This window comes from Manis javanica, chromosome 8 (assembly GCF_040802235.1).
Source record: "Manis javanica isolate MJ-LG chromosome 8, MJ_LKY, whole genome shotgun sequence".
Lineage (NCBI taxonomy): Eukaryota > Metazoa > Chordata > Mammalia > Pholidota > Manidae > Manis > Manis javanica.
The window spans coordinates 89254203-89274053 of record NC_133163.1 but is presented as its reverse complement, the minus strand read 5'-3'; the positions used below and the strand labels follow the sequence as shown (position 1 = coordinate 89274053).

The following is a 19851-nucleotide window of genomic DNA, read 5'->3' as shown; positions in this document are numbered from 1 at the left end:
GGGGTGTTTATCTGGGCAGCACACAGCCTCTGCAGCCCACAGGAGCCCCTCCTTCACAGGCATTGCTGAACGGGGCTCACCTGATGAAAGCGCAAACTGTGCATGCCTGATTTGATTTACGGCACGGCCGGCTCATTAGGTGCACTGGCCTGAGGAACCCAGTCGGCTGTGGGGACAAATGTTTGTGTAGCTCTGTGGTGCCCACAGGGTTGTTTGCAGCTTGGGGGCTGGAGTACAAAGGGGGCAGTGATAAGGGGCTCTGGAATCCATGGCTGGCTCAGGGAGCGCTAACTGCCCAGGAGATTGATATCTAGGGTGCAAAGGCTAAAAAAATTAGATTAATTTAGCTCAGCTGTGCTCACTGAAGGATTGGGTTGCAGCTGGTGCTGAAACAGTAGAGATCAGACCTCAGCAATCAAGGGGCAAGTCTCAAGTTGGAAGGAAGGCAGTAAGATAGATTGCCTCTCTGCATGCCTGATCCCCAGGAAAATGATAGCCTGCAAAGGCAGCCTGGCCATCCAGATAACCCTATAGAACACCAGTAAAAAGTAAGTCATCCTCCACAGACTGGGTATTGGAAATTGGGACCACTGTCTTCTAATCCTGGGAAAGTTACCCAGGACAAACTACTTTGAAAATGTTTTCAACTTGAGTTTATTCCTCTGTGAAAGAAGAGGAATTTATCCTCATATATCCATCATACCCTTAAAAAATATCTTCATCTGTTAAGTTTGCCTACAAAAATTCTTCACACTCCCATTTTGATTCCTAGGTGGAAAACCTAGTAGACTTCAAATTCCACATCACATACATTTTTTTTTCACCAAAAACCCATTGCTCTGTGTTACTTTCAAGGGAACAACTCTTAAATATAATGTAGAAAATTATCAACCCTTTAATAAACTATCAACTCCTTTCACCTCTTTTGATAAATTTCTTTTTAAAACTTAACATTTATTGAACATTTACTATGTCAGGCACTGTGCAAATGCTTTATATAAAGAGGAGAATCATTGTCCTATTCTATATATGTCATTTAAGAGTAATAAATAATACAACTTCTTTTCTCCAAAGCATCCAGTCTTGGATGATAAATTTTATGCTTGCCCATATATTATTAATTCAAGGATTAGAGTATGTGTGCATTATTAGCTCAGACAGTGGTGATAGAGTGAACCCTGATAAGGTCCAGACTATGAAATTGGCCATGAAAAATGAACAAAGCAAAAACTAGGTGAAGAAAGGCCTTCCTCTTACAATGTTTCATTCAGACTATGAATGCCATTTGGGGGTTAGATTGAAGCTGATGCAAAAGAGGTCATGGGTTTTTAAAACAGAACTGTAAAAAGTGCATCTCAAAGAAGGCAGGTTCTACTGGGGAATTCCATGTTGCACAGCAGAATAAAGATCAGTCTGGTAGCTAGGTGACCAAGAAGTCAGCACCAGCTCATTAGGTACCAACCCCATGATCCAAAGCAAATCACTTCTTCCTAAATGTTCCTAATTGTAAAATATAGGCACTTTATAGGAAATTTCACTGAAAATTAAATAGCCTTTAACCCATGAAGAGATCAGTCCCCAATTCTGCTTTTCAGAAAGGTCGAGTATTTCCCAATTATACCTCTACTAAGAAGTGCAGGAAAGAGCTAAAACTCATACCTCCCAGTCACTGACTCACTACAGTTCTGTCACACACTTCACAGTCTTATAATGACTGGTACAAGTCCAGGTCCTCAATGGAATGCAAAGTGAAATCAAGGAATAGCCACAAACCACTATTTCAATAGAGCCACAAAATCAAACATTTACAGAGGACAAAATTAACATTCTTGGATCAGTTCAGTGGCAGGCAACAGAGTTTACAACCAGAACTGCTTTGACATAGAAATTCATGGAATGGCATCCAGGGATAATAGGAAGTACATTACCTCTTAGAGAACAGCAATGTCATTTAAGCGGCCCCAGATTCAACCAGCACAGAAATAAACAAGGAAGACTTCTGCACAAAGGCCATTAATGATAGCAAAAAAGACCATTAGTAACCTTTAAGCAAGCTGGGCCAGTAGAGTTGTAGTACAGAAATTAGACTTCGGAACAGGAGTTTTAAATGCAGATGCCTGCAAGGATGGGAAATTGCATAAGTCAAGAAAATAAGTTGGACGTAAGAGACAGCGAGGGGTGTTTGAACTGTGGCAATTTGGAAAGACTATGCTGTATCACTCTTCAGTTTCAGTCACTTGTATCTATGTTAGAATGTATGGCCATGGTGATGTGATCTTGCAATTTTTCAAGAAAAGACATAAATCAGGATTTTTTAATGTAGATCCCCTCAGTTTTTTCATACTTACAATAAATTAAAACAAACAAACAATTCACAAAAAGTTCAGGCCAAACAAAACAGGTCTTGTGCACCATTTTGTAACATTTGCTCCTGAAGACGGAGAGAAAATATAAGAGCATTAGAATTAAAAAAGTAAGAAATGGCACACGGATTCCCAAGCCTTGGAGTTGTATGGGAAAGAGATGGGTTGACTAACGCTCAAGGAGGAGGAGTGGAGCCAGGCCCAGGCTGATGTCCTCTAGTCATCCATATCCAGCCGTGAAGGGGGAGAAGCTCCCTCCCTCTCAGATTTAATGAGTCGCTTTTGCAATTAGGAAATCTGGTCAGTGAGCAAAGCCAGTCAGAAAGCCAGGAGATGGCAGTGGGTACAGCAGTAAGATAAAAAATTCTGTTTTGTGTGTCTCAGTATGACTGTGCATGTTTCTATTTAGGCAAATCTCTTACATGAAAAAAGGAAAATGGAGCCTGCTAAAGACTGACTGTGTTACCAACCAAACTTAAATAATCCTTTTATTACTTGGTCAAAGCACTTGAGAAACATGGCCAATAGTCAGTGCTCTTTCAGTGACCCACATTTTATGTTCTCATTGTTTGCAGCTGAGCCAAGTAGTATATTATAACTGCAGTTCTCTTTTGGCTAATTTTCCCTCCCGGAAGTTAATAGCTGCCTCTATTTTAATGGCCCTATTATTAATTTATCACCAAACCTCAATTAGAACTCTAAACTCTTCTTTCATGGAATGCTCACTTTGTGTCTGCTGCATGGCCATGATCCTGGGTCTTCGCCTCATCATCAAGCGGGGAGTTCTCCTTGCCTTTCTCCTCCATTGTACCCCTTGAATCGTGTATCTCTCTCTTTTGCTTCAACAGAGATATTGGTAGAGTATCAATACCAGTTTTGAGAAGAGGTATAGGGTGGTTGATTGTTTAGGATTTTTTTTTGAACTTTATTTATTGGTAATTAATTCATTTTCTTCTATTTGATTAACAGTTTGACTACTATGGAAGTCATTTCCCTTTAAGATTTGAAGGCATTGCCTTATTTTCTTTTAGGTTCTGGTGCTGTCCTGAGAATTCTGTGCCATTCTGATCCTGACCCTTTTTATGTGGTGTGCTTTATTTCTCTGGACACAAGTACATATGATATTTATGCCAGTGTTCCAAAATTTCTAATGTCTAATTCATGAAGGCTGGTCTACATTAGAAACTTCAGTGCACATTCACTTTTGAATACTGGCAAAAATAACAAGTCAGATCTCTCATTTGTTTCACTATGGCCTACAAAAAAAAAAAAGAAAGTTGGTTACAAAACAAAGAATCTCATGTTAGTATAACTCTTTTTTCTGTGTCATCAGTTTGGCAGGCCTTTTTTTTTTTTTTTTATTGTTCTAAACACTCAGTGGGCCCTTTCAATCTTTCAATCTGGGGGCTTTGCCCCTTCAGCAGTTCTAGAAAATTTTATTTATTTGATAATTCCTCCCCTCTGTACTCTGAAGTCTCCACTGGTCAGATAACAGATTATGTTTTAATGCTCTAATTTTAAAATTATTTTCCTCCTATTTCCTAGTATTTTATTAAATCTTAATTTCTGGATTTCCTTAACTCTGTCTTCTAAATTTTCTGTTTGTTCATTTCTATCAATTCTTCATTTCCAATAGTTCTTTCCTATTCTCTGAATTATATGTATCATGAATTATATAATTATACATGGTATACATATGTACATATCAGGTATGATATATATATAAGGTATGATATATCCTATAATATATAGTAGTATTGAATTATATAATATTCAATATTGAATTATCAATAAATATGTAAGAAAGACTATTTTTTAATACATAATATATCAGTGTATTATATAATATATAATTTAGAAAGATAGATAGATATAGACTTAATATGCCAAAGAGAAATACATATTCCCTCAGCTTAGTGTCCGTCTCAGGAGCCTTCTCCTCTATCACAGTGTACCATCTTTTGGTCTACCCATTCCATTTCGTATATTTTCACCCGGGAGCCATTTTCAGTGAGTCCAGACACAAGAGGGAAAGGATAAGCTTATTCATTGAGTTCACTTTTCCTCATATTTGAGATATTGGTTAGAATTCTAGTGTTGTTTTTTTTTTATGTCACTCCCCAGTGCTGCTTCTGGGAGTCAGGGCAGAGCTTCACTCTACTACAATGCTCTGCTTCTCAGGAGAATTTTCTGTTTCTCTCCTTAGCCACCAGGTTTTAATTGTGGAAGCAGATTACATGAAAACTGCAACTTTCTGGACCCTTTATTTTGCTTTGTTTGGTTTGATTTGTGGGATATTGCAGTTAGAAGTTTCCATCATGAAGTATGAGTCCACTATCTTAGTCTACAGCTCTGTGGTACAAGTGCAGCTCATCTCCTAATTCACCATTTCTGCAAGATTAAAAAAGATGTATGATTGGGTTTTATTAAAATAGAGATCATAGGAATAAAGGATAGCTGATGATTTTATTTGCATTTGTTCTTTCATTTTATCAGTTTGAGCATGGGAAGAGCTCATGCAGTAGACTTCAGAAAGAAGGTCTAAGATCTATACCTTGATACTGATAATTAATGTTAGGTAATATAGCAGACTTATTTTTAATGTATTGAATTTATGCACACATATTACATGTAAAATGTGCACATAAAATCAAGAAATATCTACAACCTGACTTAATTAGTTTTAATGAAAAAATATATAAACCAAAAATGTAGCTAAGAAAGAAAACCTTTAAATGCCGCACAAATGTTTTCTTCCCAAACTAAACTATATCATTGTCATATAGAGGTTCCTAAGTATACTGTGGAGCTCTATTTTGAATTAAGCTGTCCATTCATTATCATAAGTCTTAGGTTTTAAAAAAAAGCATTTAGTCAGAATCTGTGACTCCACATAAAAAAGAATAAGAACGTTTTAAATTGCTTATAACAGGCAGACTACATGCAATCTTTAAAAAATGCTGCACCTTTCAAAGTGACCAGAAGTTCTTTCTGAATAACTCCATTGACTTCTGGTGTTTACATTGGCTTTTATATGCTTGCTTCCATTCTCTCAAAAGGATGAGGACAAATAGCGCGAGAAATAGAGTCACAAGGTAATTTTATTAATTAGGATATTTGCTTATGTGGAATGAACTGAGGAGTCCTTTGCCCTAAACAGTGTTTTTAAAATTACAAAACAAATAAAAACTTTAAAATATACCTTTTGTTTCACAGAAGTTTCATAGACCATGGAGTCCCAGGGTTGGTGGTATATATAGCTAAGTTAACAATTTGATGATGAAATTCCTTAGTGCCAGTCAATGGGAAATAATTTTGCAAATTCTTGTTAAGGTTTATATTTTTCAGAAAATGTATACTTAGGGGCATTCACAAAAAATAGGTGTATAAATAAATATTACCTTGGGCACAGATCTTTCTAGAACAGTTTTGTTTTTCTGTGTTTTATGATTTGTAGTGGTGGCTTGATTTAAATATATGAATATTAGGACTGCACTTTCTCTGACTTTGGGGCTCCAGCCTGCATTGCTTCTCTATTTTTTCTTTAGTGGTGGTAAACAAAGAAATAAAAAATAAAAGATCACTTGGTAAATATCCAGATGAATTTCTTCAAACCATTTCTAATTGACTTTCCAAAGAAAATTATATGGAAGTAATTTACATTCTTAACTGCTACTTTAAAATAACAGTATTTCTCTGGAAGTAGATGAGGAGTATTTCCAATACTGATAGGTAGAGACAACACACATAAACACACACACACAAATATTTTGAGAGAAAATAAAAAGTCCACTGAGCAAGTACTACTCTATTCTTCAGACAGTGGACTTACTGCTCTGACAACCTCACAATTAAGCCTCTTCAAATTTGAAATATATATATGGTACATTTTAATATACTTGTAGCTTTAATCTACTGTGGGGTGTTTTCTTTGTGTAGAATTTATTGTATTCTCCTCCACAACTGTGAGAAAAATGAACAAACTAATAATGTTTTTTTATAATCAGTTTTGTGATCTTAATTATATGCTGAGATAGATATGATTTCTATAAAACTAAGTTGCCCAAGTTAAAACATATATAAAAAGACATGTGTATTTGATTCAGATTATTTTATATATATATACTTTTTACTGATTATTCAGAAAGGCATCTAATAAAAAAGTGAAGTCAAATGTACTTTCAATATTGTACAATCACTGTGTTAAAAAGTACAACTTGAGACTCAACTTAAAGGAACAGTTTTTGAGTAATTCATTGAAAGTATATTGTTGTATGTTTCCATTTCTCTGTTTTTTCCCTTCCATGAAATTTAGGTTGTTTTACTAAGTTATAGGTAGATCTCTCCTTTTCAGCTGACCACTGACTGTTAATTTCTCTTTGCAGAATATTTCATTGGGAGATGGGAGCAAGAATAATATTCATGTGACTAGTCCTCTTTTTGAAGAACGTGTCAGTATCTAGATTCAAATTTTGAGGCTAGGATTTTTATCATCTTAATTTTCTTATCTATAATTAGGACTTTCTAGTAATAACTTTATGCTTTTGTGGCTTAGAATGCTTTGCACTCACTTAGGTAGAATGTGAGATTTATAAACTTCTTAGTAGTTATCTGATTTAATGATATAAGCACTGTAAATGCAATTTCTTTGATGTCAAACTATCAAGAAAGCACATACACACCTCTGATTCATGGATTTGTGCTTTATATCACAGGATGCCAGGAGCCTACTAGACCAAAATAATTACCTTAAAGATGTCCAGAGAGAAGCATCGCCATATAGGAAGCAAGATTCTTCAGAGAGGTACACTACCCTGTTTCTCTTGTCCCATCATGAAGTGTGGCTATTATGTGGTTGAAGCGGATTATGAATGATAGTGGGAGGAGGTGTTAACTTCTGTTGTCATAAATATTGTTTTTTAATTTTATTTACTTTTTTATTAAGGTATCATTGATATACACTCTTATCAAGGTTTCACATGATCAACATTGTGGCTACTACATTCACCCATATTATCAAGGTCCCCACCGCATCCCATTGCAGTCACTGTCCATCAGCGTAGTAAGATGCCACAGAGTCACTCCTTGTCTTCTCTGTGCTACACTGTCTTCCCATGACCCCCACACACACCATGTGTGCCAAGCCTAGTGCCCTTCAATCCCGTTCTCCCTCCCATCCCAGCCACTCTCCCCCAGTCCTCTCCTTTGGTAACCCTTAGTCCCTTCTTGGGTTCTGTGATTGTGCTGCTGTTTTGTTCCTTCAGTTTTGCTTTGTTGTTATACTCCACAAATGAGGGAAATCATTTGGTACTTGCTTTCTCTGCCTGGCTTATTTCACTGAGCGTAATACCCTCTAGCTCCATCCATGTTGTTGCAAATTTTGGATTTGTTTTCTTCTTATGGCTGAATAATATTCCATTGTGTATATGTACCACATCTTCTTTATCCATTCATCTACTGATGGACACTTAGGTTGCTTCTATATCTTGGCTCTTGTAAATAGTGCTGCGATAAACATAGGGGTACATATGTCTTTTTGAATCTGGGATCTTGTTTTCTTTGGGTAAATTCCTAGGTGTGGAATTCCTGGGTCAAATGGTATTTCTATTTTTAGTTTTTTGAAGAACCTCCATATTGCTTTCCATAATGGTTGAACTAATTTACATTCCCACCAACAGTGTAGGAGGGTTCCCCTTTCTCCACATCCTTGCCAGCATTTGTTTTCCTTTGTCTTTTGGATGTTGGCCATTGTAACTGGTGTGAGGTGATATATCATTGTGGTTTTAATTTGCATTTCCCTGATAATTAGCTATGTGGAGCATCTTTTCATATGCCTGTTGGCCATCTGAATTTCTTCTTTGGAGAATTCTCTGTTCATATCCTCCACCCATTTTTTAATTAGATTATTTGCTTTTTGGGTGCTGAGGCATGTGAGTTCTTCATATGTTTGGATGTTAACTCCTTGTCAGATATGTCGTTTCAAATATATTTTCCCATATTGTAGGATTCCTTTCTTTCCTAATGATAGTGTCCTTTGCTGTACAGAAGATTTTTAGTTTGATGTAGTCCCATTTGTACATTTTTGCTTTTGTTTTGCTTGCCTGAGGAGATGTGTTCAAAAAAAGTTGCTCATGTTTATATTCAAGAGAATTTTGCCTATGTTTTCTTCTAAGAGTTTTATGTTTTCATGACTTACATTCAGGTCTTTGATCCATTTTGAATTTACTTTTGTGTATGGAGTTAGATAATAATCCAGTTTCATTCACTGAGAAGTCTGATGATAGCCTGATGGGTTTTCCTTTATATGTGACCTTTTTTCTCTCTCTGGCTGCTTTTAATATTCTTTCCTTATCTTTGATATTTGCCATTTTAATTTTTATGTCTTGATGTTGTCTTTCTTGGGTCCCTTGTGTTGTGTGTTCTGTGTACCTCCATGGCCTGAGAAGCTATCTCCTTTCCCAGACTGGGGAATTTTCCCTTTTTCTCTCTCTTCTTCTTCTTCTGGTATCCATATAATGTGAATGTTGTTCCGTTTGGATTGGTCACACAGTTCTCTCACTATTCTTTCATTCTTAGAGATCCTTTTTCTCTCTGTGCCTCAGCTTCTTTGTATTCCTATTCTATAATTTGTATTTCATTCTCCTCTACCTCATCTGACCTGCCTTCATATCCCTCCATTGCATGTTTCATTCCAGATACTGTATTTTTCAAAGTTTCTATCTCTTTCTTGAATTCATCCCTGAGTTCTTGAATATTTTTCTGTAGCTCCATGCACATGTTTATTATTATTATTATTATTATTTTAAATTTTGGTATCATTAATCTACAATTACATGAAGAACATTATGTTGACTAGGCTCCCCCCTTCTCCAAGTCCCCTCCACATACCCCGCACAATGTAGTAAGATGCTGTAAAATCACTACTTGTCTTCTCTGTGTTGCACAGCCCTCCCCGTGCCCCCTCACACACGTTTATTATTTTTATTTTGAAATCTTTTCAGGTATACTGGTGATTTCAGTTTCACTTGGCCCTCTTACTGGTGTTTGTGGGATTTTGGGTTGTACCAGGTTCTTTTGATGTTTCATATTTGTAATGAATAATTTGGAATAATAACTTTGTGTAGGCAGTGCCCTCTAGTGCCCAGATGCTCTACTCTCTAGAGCTGCTCAGGCCCTGGAGCGATGGTGGGGTCACAGTGAGCAGTGCTGGTGCCTGCTGGGAAGAGCTTTCTCACTTCCTGGCTGCAGTGCCTGCCTCCACTGCCAGGGCCAGTGGGCCAAGTGTGCAGGGAGCAGCTTCTATGCTATGCCCCTGTAGCTGCCATAGGTTGGACACCCTCTGGCTGGACTGGTGCAATGGTGGGGGCAGCAGGTTTGAGAGTTGGTGCCAGGTAGGAGGAAGGAGTGGCATCTTTGTATCATGGTGGGGGGCCTAGGAGCTGCATTGCCAGCCAAGGGGATGGAGCACCTGAAGCCTTTGAAAGTACCCAACCTGGTGGATTGAGTGCACTGGAACAATTTTATCCACCCGACCTTTCTCTTGAGCTGCAAGCTCTGTGTAATCCTTGCCCCTTTAGCAGCCTTCTCATTGTTGGGAATTCTCTCAGAGTGCCTGCCTTTCTTTTGTCCCAGAGCAGTCAGTTGTGGGTATCTGTTCTTCACAAGTGGCTGGAATCTCAGTCTTCCTGAGTATTCCACCTGTCTTAGCTTTCCAACCCCACTACTCTCGAGAGCATCATGTAATGTAGGTTCGTGCTCCCAGAGCACATCTCCCCAGCTGGATGTTCAGCAGTCTTAGGCCTCCCCAACCACCCCCATTCCATTTCTCTTCTTCCCTCCAGTGAGCTGGGGTAGGGAGGGCTTGGGTCCTACCAGATTGCGGCTTTGCTACTTTACCCTTTTCCATGAGATCTTCTCTTTTCCCCAGATGTAGGCAGTCTATCATAGTCTTTCCTGTCACTCTTTCAGGATTAGTTGTATTTGCTATATTTTCATATTATATGTGGTTTGGGGAGGAGGTTTCTGTCTCACTTCTCACACTGACATCTTTAATCCCATCCCTGTTGACATAAATATTTACTGGCAGGCATCCTGACTTCATTACTACCTCTGTGTTCCCTGCACAACCCTATAAATAGCCAACAGTCCTTGGTGACCAAAAGGAGGAGTGTTGGTCCTGGTAACATTAGTAACTAATTTGGATTAGACCATAGTCCTTCTCCCTGGATGCCAAATCATTCCTATCTAGTAGGAGGTTTGGCAATGTGTTAGGAGCAAGTCTAGCATCCTGGTGACCCACTCAGGAAAGTACAAGTCTGGGTGGGACTGGGTTCAAATGGGAGTGCCATATTCTGGGAGTCACAATCAAGCTTGAGGACAAAGCATTGCTGGGCCAGAAACTGGTGCTTATAAAGACTAGAAAATAATTCAGGAGCCTCCAGGTACACAGCCAAGAGAATGGAGTCTGACAGCAGAGAAGGGTGCAGAGGTCCCACAGAAGGTACCTTCCCCTTCTCTCCCTTGATAATCTCCATTCTTACATTCATGAGATAAGAATTGTTAAGATGCTTGAACAGGATTGTGAAATGACAATGGGAGGTTGTTTTCATTTTTGTTTTTAATTTTCTAAATATTGCTTAAAATGTACTCTATGGAACAAGATTTAAAACATGCGTAATATGTCCTCATGGACTAGGGATGGAAATGGTGTCCTCGATGAGCTGTGCCCTTAGTGTGTAGCTGCAGCTGCTTTGTATTGTACACCATGGAGCCACCTGGAGAAGATGCCATGATACTGTGACTGTAACCCCAGAGGCTTACTCAACACTGTGTATTTTTTTTTCAAAACTATGGCAGTAACCTGGGCACATGTATAACAATTTGATTTCTGGCCTTCCAACCCAAATATAACAAATAAATACTGAATCCCAAGCTGATGCCCCTGCCCTGCCACCCTCTAAATTGTTTACTTAGTTACTAGTCTGGGTTTGTTCTGGTCTAGCCACAGCAACCACTTAGGCAAATATCACACAGTCAGTATGCCCCTTCCTTTTCCTTCATGATCCAGCTCTCCTCTCCTCATACTCACTTCAGGCAACTTGTGTGGTCACTGGCTCACACAGGTCTTCCTACCACTATGTCACACTCAAGGCAGCATCCTTTAATTTGGACATCCACAGCTTTCTTCTACAGTCAAATTTTATTTGTCCAGTTTTTACTTCCTTTCAGGTCTTCTTCAAAGATGGGTAATAGAGAAGAATGAAGTTCCATGTAGGAATTAAACCCATGACTTTGGACTCATCAGCACAACTTTCCAACCTGCTAAGCAAAAAGGCCATAGTAAGTCCAGTACAAACAGCCTGTCCTTACGTGCCCCAGCCCCCATTACAGGAGGAGAAGATTGTGCTGGTGTGTTTAAAGGCTAAAAGTAGGGGAAGGAAAACTTAAGCCAAGTAAATTGAAAATAAATGTTATTTTTCTCTAAGGTTGCAGCACCAGTTTTAAAAATCCTTTCAAGAAACAAACTTTTCTCTTAGTTCTCAGTGCTCCACCAAGTCAGCACTGGTGGCTGCTACTGCACCCCTCCTCGAAAAGAAGTAAGTGGATGCTTTTTCTCCAGTTGTAAACTCAACATTATTTAGAATCTTTTCAAACTTTCAGATGCTCCTGAATTATTTTCTAGTCTTCATAAGCACCAGTTTCTGGGCCAGCAATGCTTTGTCCCCAGTATTTAAGATTCCAGGTCAAAATGCATCAAGAGGGTAGGTTTTGAAACTCCTTTTGGCAGCTTTGTTTGTGAAATAAAAGTTTTATAAATTTTAATTCAATAATTCAAATCCTTTGTGGTGTTTTCCTAGAAAGACATCTTAATGCCTAAATGACATTTTAAAATGACTGGAGTGGTGATTATAGCCACTGGAACAAGAAAGACACAAATATCAAAATACTATGTACAATTGATCTTGGTTTTCCTCAGTCAGCCCAGGAAATGAACAAGAAGAAAATATCTAAATGAAAAGGCATCAGTTACCTAAAGTTGATGTAGTTCTTAACTTTTTTCAAAGCACTTTGGAAGATATAAAATGGACAAATTAAAAGTAGACTAGCAATGAAATATTTTCCTCACAGTGGGTGTTGTTTCTATTTAGTGAGCCATCCTTTCTCACTGTCATTTATTTTTCTTATCAGTTAAAGTTGGGTACTAGCTTTCCAGTGTACTCACTTTGAGTATCAAATGAGGGAAATAACCTTTCACTAGCTTTCTCTTAAGATGTACTTTACTGATTTCATAAGCAGTTCTAGAGTTGTATCGTAGGACGATCATTCCCCAGCACAAATCTGGCTGGCTTGCGTGCTGAGGGCTGGCTGTAACATTCATGGCAGTGTTCTCTATGTCAGTGTCAGCTGGCTTTGGGAAGGAGAAGCCAAAATGTGTCCTTAGGGAGGTTTGTCACCTCAGACAACTGGAAATCTGTGAATTCCCTCCTTCCAGGCATATGAATACATTTTCCATATATATTACTTGTTCCAGGTCTTTTTCCTTGCACTTGATCAAAAGGCCAAGAATTAGTTAACTTTGGAAATTCTTTGAGATTGGAGATTATGAGACAGGTACTCCTTCTTTATTTGGAGAACAGTAGTTTCTGTGTTTCTGTTTAATAGTAACCCATTCCTGATTGTAAAAGTAACACTACCCTATTATTGAACATAAAAAAGGAAAAAACATTCTACCACCCAAAGACAGCTTACAAGTCATGTAGGGTGTGTGAGTGTATTTGAAGGCATACTGAAAATATGATTTTGAATCTTATATATTGTACCAGCATATGAACATTTACTCATATCATTAAAAACAGTCTGTACAAATGATACTTAGTGGCTACATAATACTCTAATGTCTGTTTCTCCTACTGGATTGAAACATATAATATTACTGACATTTAACCTTATAACCCATAAAAAAGGTAGTTCAACATGGCTCAACCTAGTGACATTTACTTAAAATTTGTTCCCCAGTTATTGGATTTCATGTCTAGTTTTTTTAAACTGTTAAATAACTGACCAATGAACATTTCTGAACATATTCATGTATTTAACCATTTCTTCAGAACAATTTCTAAGAAAAGAAATAATTGATTTGGAAGGTAAAAAAGGTGTGGAGGCTCTTAACACCTATTTTGAAATTCCTTGCAAAGATTGTAGCAATTTATGTTCTTCTTGATTATATACAAGAGTGCCAGTTTTACCCTATCCTCACAAAAATTGAGAATTATATTTTTATCTTTGTTAATCATGTAATATTATATGTATATTATTTAACCAATGTACCCATAATTAGCATAATTCATATTTGCTCTAGTTTTACGTCAAGATGGAAAAAATGTAATTTGTAAATGTGTGAAATTAGTTGAGAGGCAGAGCCTAAAACCTAAAATGAAGTTAGGTTTAATGTCATTATATTGAATTACTCTCCTATTACCCCAGATCCAATGATAATAGAGTGTCTTCGATAAAGTATAGGAGACTATAGAGGTGACAATTTAATTGAAATGATCTTTGATTTAATATGAAAAGGATGACAAATTTTCCATTGTAATTCATTTGTATATAAAATATATGTGTGGATTTGCCATATTTCTACAGCAAAGGAAATTTTCTTGATTTAGTTTTGTTACAAAGCCTCTTTGAAACATGTGTTCTTTTCCTGTCCCTCAGTCATTTCAACAGTGAAATAAATTTTGAGCATAGGTTAGTTGTGAAATGAGTTGCTTCACTGAATAAGCTGGTTCAGAAGTTCTAGTCAGATTGATCAAAAAAAATTATGGAAGATATCAATTACCAATATCAGCTATAGGAATCACCATAGATCCTACAGATATTAAAAGAATGGTATGAGTATTATCAAGTACTTTATGCCAATAAATTTGACAACTTAGATGAAATGGACAAATTCTTAGAAAGCACAAACTATAAAACTTAATCAAGAAAAAATAGATAACCTAAACTGTCCTATATCTAATTATTATGGGACCAAATCTTCCCATATTCAATATGTCCTATATATTGTACATCAATTATAATACAGTAAGCAAAAAAAGGCCAAAATAAAACTCCATGTCCACATGACTTCACTGGTGAGTTCTACTAAACATTTAAACAAAACCAATTCTCCAAAAACTTTTCCAGAAAAAGAAGAGAAGGGAACACTTCTCCATACATTTTTGAGTCTAGCTTAACTGTTACCACAATCTTAGACATTACAAGAAAATAAACCACAGACCAGTATCCCTCATGAACATATGTACAAAAAGCTCTTAACAGTGTACCAGCAAATTAAAACCAACAATACATAAGACAGATAATACATCATGAGTAAACAAAGTTTATTCAGGAATGTAAGATCACTTCAACTTTCAAAAATCAATAAATGTATTTGTATCAATATCCTGAAAAGGAAAATAATATATCCTTCAATGAAGAGAAAACAAAATTCAACAACTAATATATGCATATTACCCAAATCCAGAATAAGAGAAAAGCATTTGGGGATAGCGATCAGGATAGTTAGATTATTAACTGAGGCAATGAAGCTCTGTGTTTGGAGAGAGAAGAAGCAACATTCGTTCTTGTCCCCTGGTAGCCCCATAAAGGGAGCAAGACTTCTCAACTGCCTGGGCCTGATTCTGTAGAGAAAGGACTGAGAAGGAGGAGAAAAGAATCTAAATAATGACAAAGAAAGAGTGGAAAGACATGGAAGAAAGAAGCTCTGTTCTTTGAAGACCCGTGTCTGAGTAGAAACTGAGAGGCCTTTCACAGGTCTTTCGTGGAAGAGAGAGAATCACTTCCCCTTGCCTGGAATGCTTGTCAGTGGGAATGCCAGGCATTGCTGGGCAGCTGTGTGTGACTTGCCATAGCCAAGCCCGCGCCGGTCCAAGGTGAGGCCTGATGACCAGTAGCCCCTGTGAGACTGAGGCCAGCGAGGAGCTGTCCTGTCAGCACAGATGCCTGTCAGCACTAATGTGCTTTTTTGTTTTTGTTGTTTCTTCACCCATTAACGATGAAGGAGACAAACAAGGGACTTTTTCTTTTTCTTCTTTTTTAGGAAGTTTGTAAAAGATGGGGCTTTTTGTAGGAGAAAGTGATGGAGTCAAAGATTTAGAAAAGTTAAAAAAAAAAAACAAGCTAGAAATTTAAAGAAAGAATAATATAGATCCAGTACTGAAAATAAATTTCAACATTTCTCAAATGAGATTTATGAAAGAAAAATTGTTTTACTGTTAATTATATACTTTCCCCAAAGAGAACATAGTAACAAACCATTGTCTGATTGGATATTTTATCACTGGTTTTCCTGGGGTCAGAGCAAAAGCATCAAGGGTCAACCCTGTCAGTAAGACTTAGGAAGATTGAAGGCAAAGCAGAAAACCTCAGTGCTAAGAATTGGAACCAACCATCTCCTTAGGAAAGGAGGGCTCATACGTTTTTTTCCCATAAAACCAAAATAAAAAACAAATATTAAAAATGGACAGAAACTTGATTTTTTTAAACTACAGTTGCTCTTGGAAACAAGTAACAAGGACAGTTTGTTCCTTGCAGTAGGCCTAATAAATTTAAGGTACCAAATGTGTAATTGGAAGTTTGTTATCATTTGGAAAGATCTTTCTTTTTAAAAGCACAGGCACCCACTAGTAGTAGGTTGGTGTCAAGCAAACAGCCAAGGCAAATAGCAGTTGCTTACTGTTTGGCATGAAGGTGGTGGGGCCCTCAACCATTTTTTCAGAAAAGTCCAGACCCCTGAGGGATGCCTGGGAGGAGAAGAGTGTAGAACGGGCACGGGGGAGGGTAGTCCGGCCATAATGGGACTGTGGAAAGAATGCCAGCACATGCGCTGGGACTGGGGACAGAGAAGTTTTACAACTTTTGAATCTAAATAAAGAAATATTTTTTAAGCAGACATTGATATAAGAGATGACCTAACAATCATAATAATGGGTAATATTTATTAAGTATTTGGTATGTACCAGATAACGCACTAAGCCGTTTAAAAGTCATACTGAATTCTCAAAACAACTCAATTTTATTGATGAAATTATGTTTTTTAATGAGATTAGAGTAACTCGCCTGCATCTCATAACTAAAGGCAGAACCACCAATTAAACCCACGTAAGTCTGGCTTCAATACTGTACTGCTTAAAACTACTGCTTCTTCCCCACCACACACTAGACTGAAAGAGTTTTGTTTGTGTCGATTTTGTTTTATTTTTTGAGATTCAGAGCTACTTCCTTATCCTTCTTTTCAGAGTTCACCAAGAATAAAAAGATTCAGTCAATTGCTGAAACAGAAGCAGTCTGAAATTTTCTGCTTCTTTTGAGTTCTACTTATGTTTTTGCTTTTCCTCACAATTGATATTTAAAGCAAAGAAGTTAGGTGGATTTCAGGGTGTTTGGTTTAGTTAATTCTCACATCTCAGATACTCTCCTGATGTGAATATCTACAGATAGGCTGCAGAGAGGGCGAAAAAATATCCAGGAGTAGTATTTTCTTCTTCTTTCTCTGCTCCTTTAGTTCCAAGAGGAGACTCATTTTGTGTGTGTGTGTGTGTGTGTGTGTGTGTGTGTGTGTGTGTGTGTGTGTGTGTGTGCGCGCGTGCATATATGCATGCACACATGCCTGTGTCTGTATCTATTACCCCATGATACATGCTGTTTCTTACTCTTGTTTGTGGGCCTTTCTGAGAACTGACCTGGGGCAAAGAACTGAAAATTAAGCCCAAGGAGAAAGGACCAAAAAGCTAATTCCCAACAAGAGTCTCAACAGTGATGAACTGTGCTCTGTCTAATGTGCTTTTTTGCAGCATTCAATTCCATACACATAATTCCGCACTTAGTGAAGGGTGTGCAGTTCGTACATGGGGCTGGCTGATTCTAATGCCTGAACTCTTAAACACTGTATCATAGTTATCTCAAAATGTAGGTTGCAAAGGAAAAAATCAACAGTAGTGTCAAATGCAGGCAGCGTTTCTGTATTCATGAGAAGTGGAAAGATCGACTTTCTGTGCTTCTCCACCGTGGCCGTGTCCTGGAGACTGACCTGTATGGCCTGCTGCAGCTCTTGTCTCCTGCATCTGATGCTCTCCAGTAACTTCCCCTCCCTTCATCCCTCCAGGCTGAGGAAATGCTCCCCAAGCCCCACAGATCCCTATGGTTTCCCTGCATGCCGCCCCTACTTTTGAACATCATTTCTTGATTAAACTCCCCATTTTTAGGGCTCCATCTGTTGCTTATCAATACCCTGACTGATTCACTCACACAATATTACATTAAAAATAGAAATTCTACATCTGCATTCTGACAGCCAAGAAACTGCACACCTGGCAAGTACTGGAGAGCCTTCCCTCCTGCGCATGTGACCCCCCTTCACACCTGCTCTCTGCTTTGGACTGCATGTGCTCCGCCCTTCACATTCACAGCTTTGTTGCTGCTCTTCCCTCTGTGGCTCTTGATCCAGATGATGTTGCCCTAGCCCTCCATCTCTCACCCCACTCCCTCTATTACATAACACCTTCGCCCCTTACTCCCAGGACTATCTATGGAACCATCCACATAGACTAATTTTTGTTTTTACATTTCTATCAGCTTCAGAATGCTACCCTAGATGGGATTTGATTCCGTCAGCACCTCTAAAGGACTTTATTACCCACTCCCACCAAATCATAATTCCATCCGTAAAACTCCAAGTGACATTCTACTTTACTTACAAAGCCTTTATTACAGAAGCAAGGGCTGTTTCTATGAAATATAAGGTTCTTTCACCCTACTAACCTCAGCACAACCAAATAAGTCTTCTCCAGCAATTCATGCATGTTCCAAATGTGTACTCTTGCATGAGTCCTGCATGTGAATTCACATATGTTCAGTTGCTTATATACCTATGTACATTATCTGTTCTTGGGATAGACATACTTTTTTATGCAATATGCTGTCACTGGTAATTGATGCTCTCTATCTGTTTCTGTGACTGCTGGTCAAGAAAGAGGGAGATAACGTAGTTCAGTTTTTACTCCTCTCTCATTTTCTCTCTTATTAAAAGTGAGTCCCTAAAAGTTTGTCTTACCAGGTTCAATTTTCAGGACACAGGTCATTCAAATGCTTTTTGCATTTAAATTCAGCATGGAATGTGTAATAACAGGAAAGAGAAGAAATATACAGACTCTCTGTGCTTAGCATGGCAACGTGTCATGTGGTTTGAGAAGGTATGTCTGGGAGTATCATATGGCTGCTACTCAACCTGGACACAGAAGAGCTTTGTAAGGCGTCCCTCACTGTCCAGCCCCAAGTAACAGACATTCAGCTGAGCTGGCTCATGTTGACTGTGAGGAGTTTCAATCTAGTTAATGAAATATTTTTTCAAATGCAAAATATTCATCATTTTTTCCAAAAGAAAAAATTCAATTACTCCTTTATCCTAACCCTCAAGCCAAGACTATTTTTTGCTTTATGGGACCCAAGTTTATACCCTGAATGTAACCACTCAACTTCCTTAGTTCTCCTAGCACACGAGTGCCTGCAGTGCTTGCCTTTAAATATATTCTCATGTTATAATTACTTATCATTAACTGAATGTTATAAACTCTACAACCACACTATGAAGGAGACACTATTATGCCCATTTTATAAATGTCAAAAACAACCTTAAGGTGGGGAGGAAACTTGCTTAAGTTCACACAATTTATATGTAAGGATCTTGAATTCAAATGTAGGGTTGTCTAATTCCAGATACAAGTCCTTTACCACCCCACTGTGCTAGCATGTCAGAGTAGACCAATGTAAACTTTTTTCGGTGAAATGCGAAACCAAGATAGTTCATTCCAAAAGTTCTCTTAAGATTCTTATTTTTATAAGAAAGTCACCAAGAACGCTATACCACAGAGCAATGGAATGGATTCAGGAGCCAAGGACAGTACTTGTATCATTTTAAGACAAGGATAAGCAGAAAATTTTTGGAAGAGTTTGTGGACTTCTAACCAGGAATAGTAAATCTCCCTGTCTGCTTCCTTTCAGAGGGATGGAGATCTTCACTGCCTCTTGGATTATGTACCCCCCAAAAGATTCTCAGTGATAAATACTTTCCATTAGGGAGCCAATTTGTAAAGATTTCAGATTTGTTAACCAAACTTCTGATTTACCAGGCTTTGTTGAAGAGTTCTGCCAAGTTGAAGTGTTTTAGGTGAAGGGAAAGGGTCATAGAAGCCAGGGAAAGTGATGGTGACTAGGGGGCTCCAGATGAGGGAAGGTTGCAGACATGTGACTCTTTGGATCACTGACCAGTCCTTGCGGGTTTTCTCTTCAGCCACAGCCACAGCTGTGAGGAAAAGGACCCAAACACAACATCCACAACAGAATTTAAGTTGTCCTAAAACTTGGCTTCCTAACCATCAGAGCATAGGAACCAGTCCCATCCACCTCATAGCACCCAAAAGGGATATTT

At 38.1% G+C, this 19851-nt stretch overlaps 1 protein-coding gene across 1 annotated transcript in view; it reads left to right on the top strand.

Annotated features, from left to right (window-relative positions):
* The window catches only part of LOC118972456 (uncharacterized), a 423078-nt gene that overhangs the window by 370021 nt on the left and 33206 nt on the right, over positions 1-19851 (top strand). The window contains exon 4 of the transcript XR_012120654.1: positions 7079-7167. The gene's annotated coding sequence lies outside the window, so the exon portion shown is untranslated. The remainder of the gene's footprint in view (positions 1-7078; positions 7168-19851) is intronic.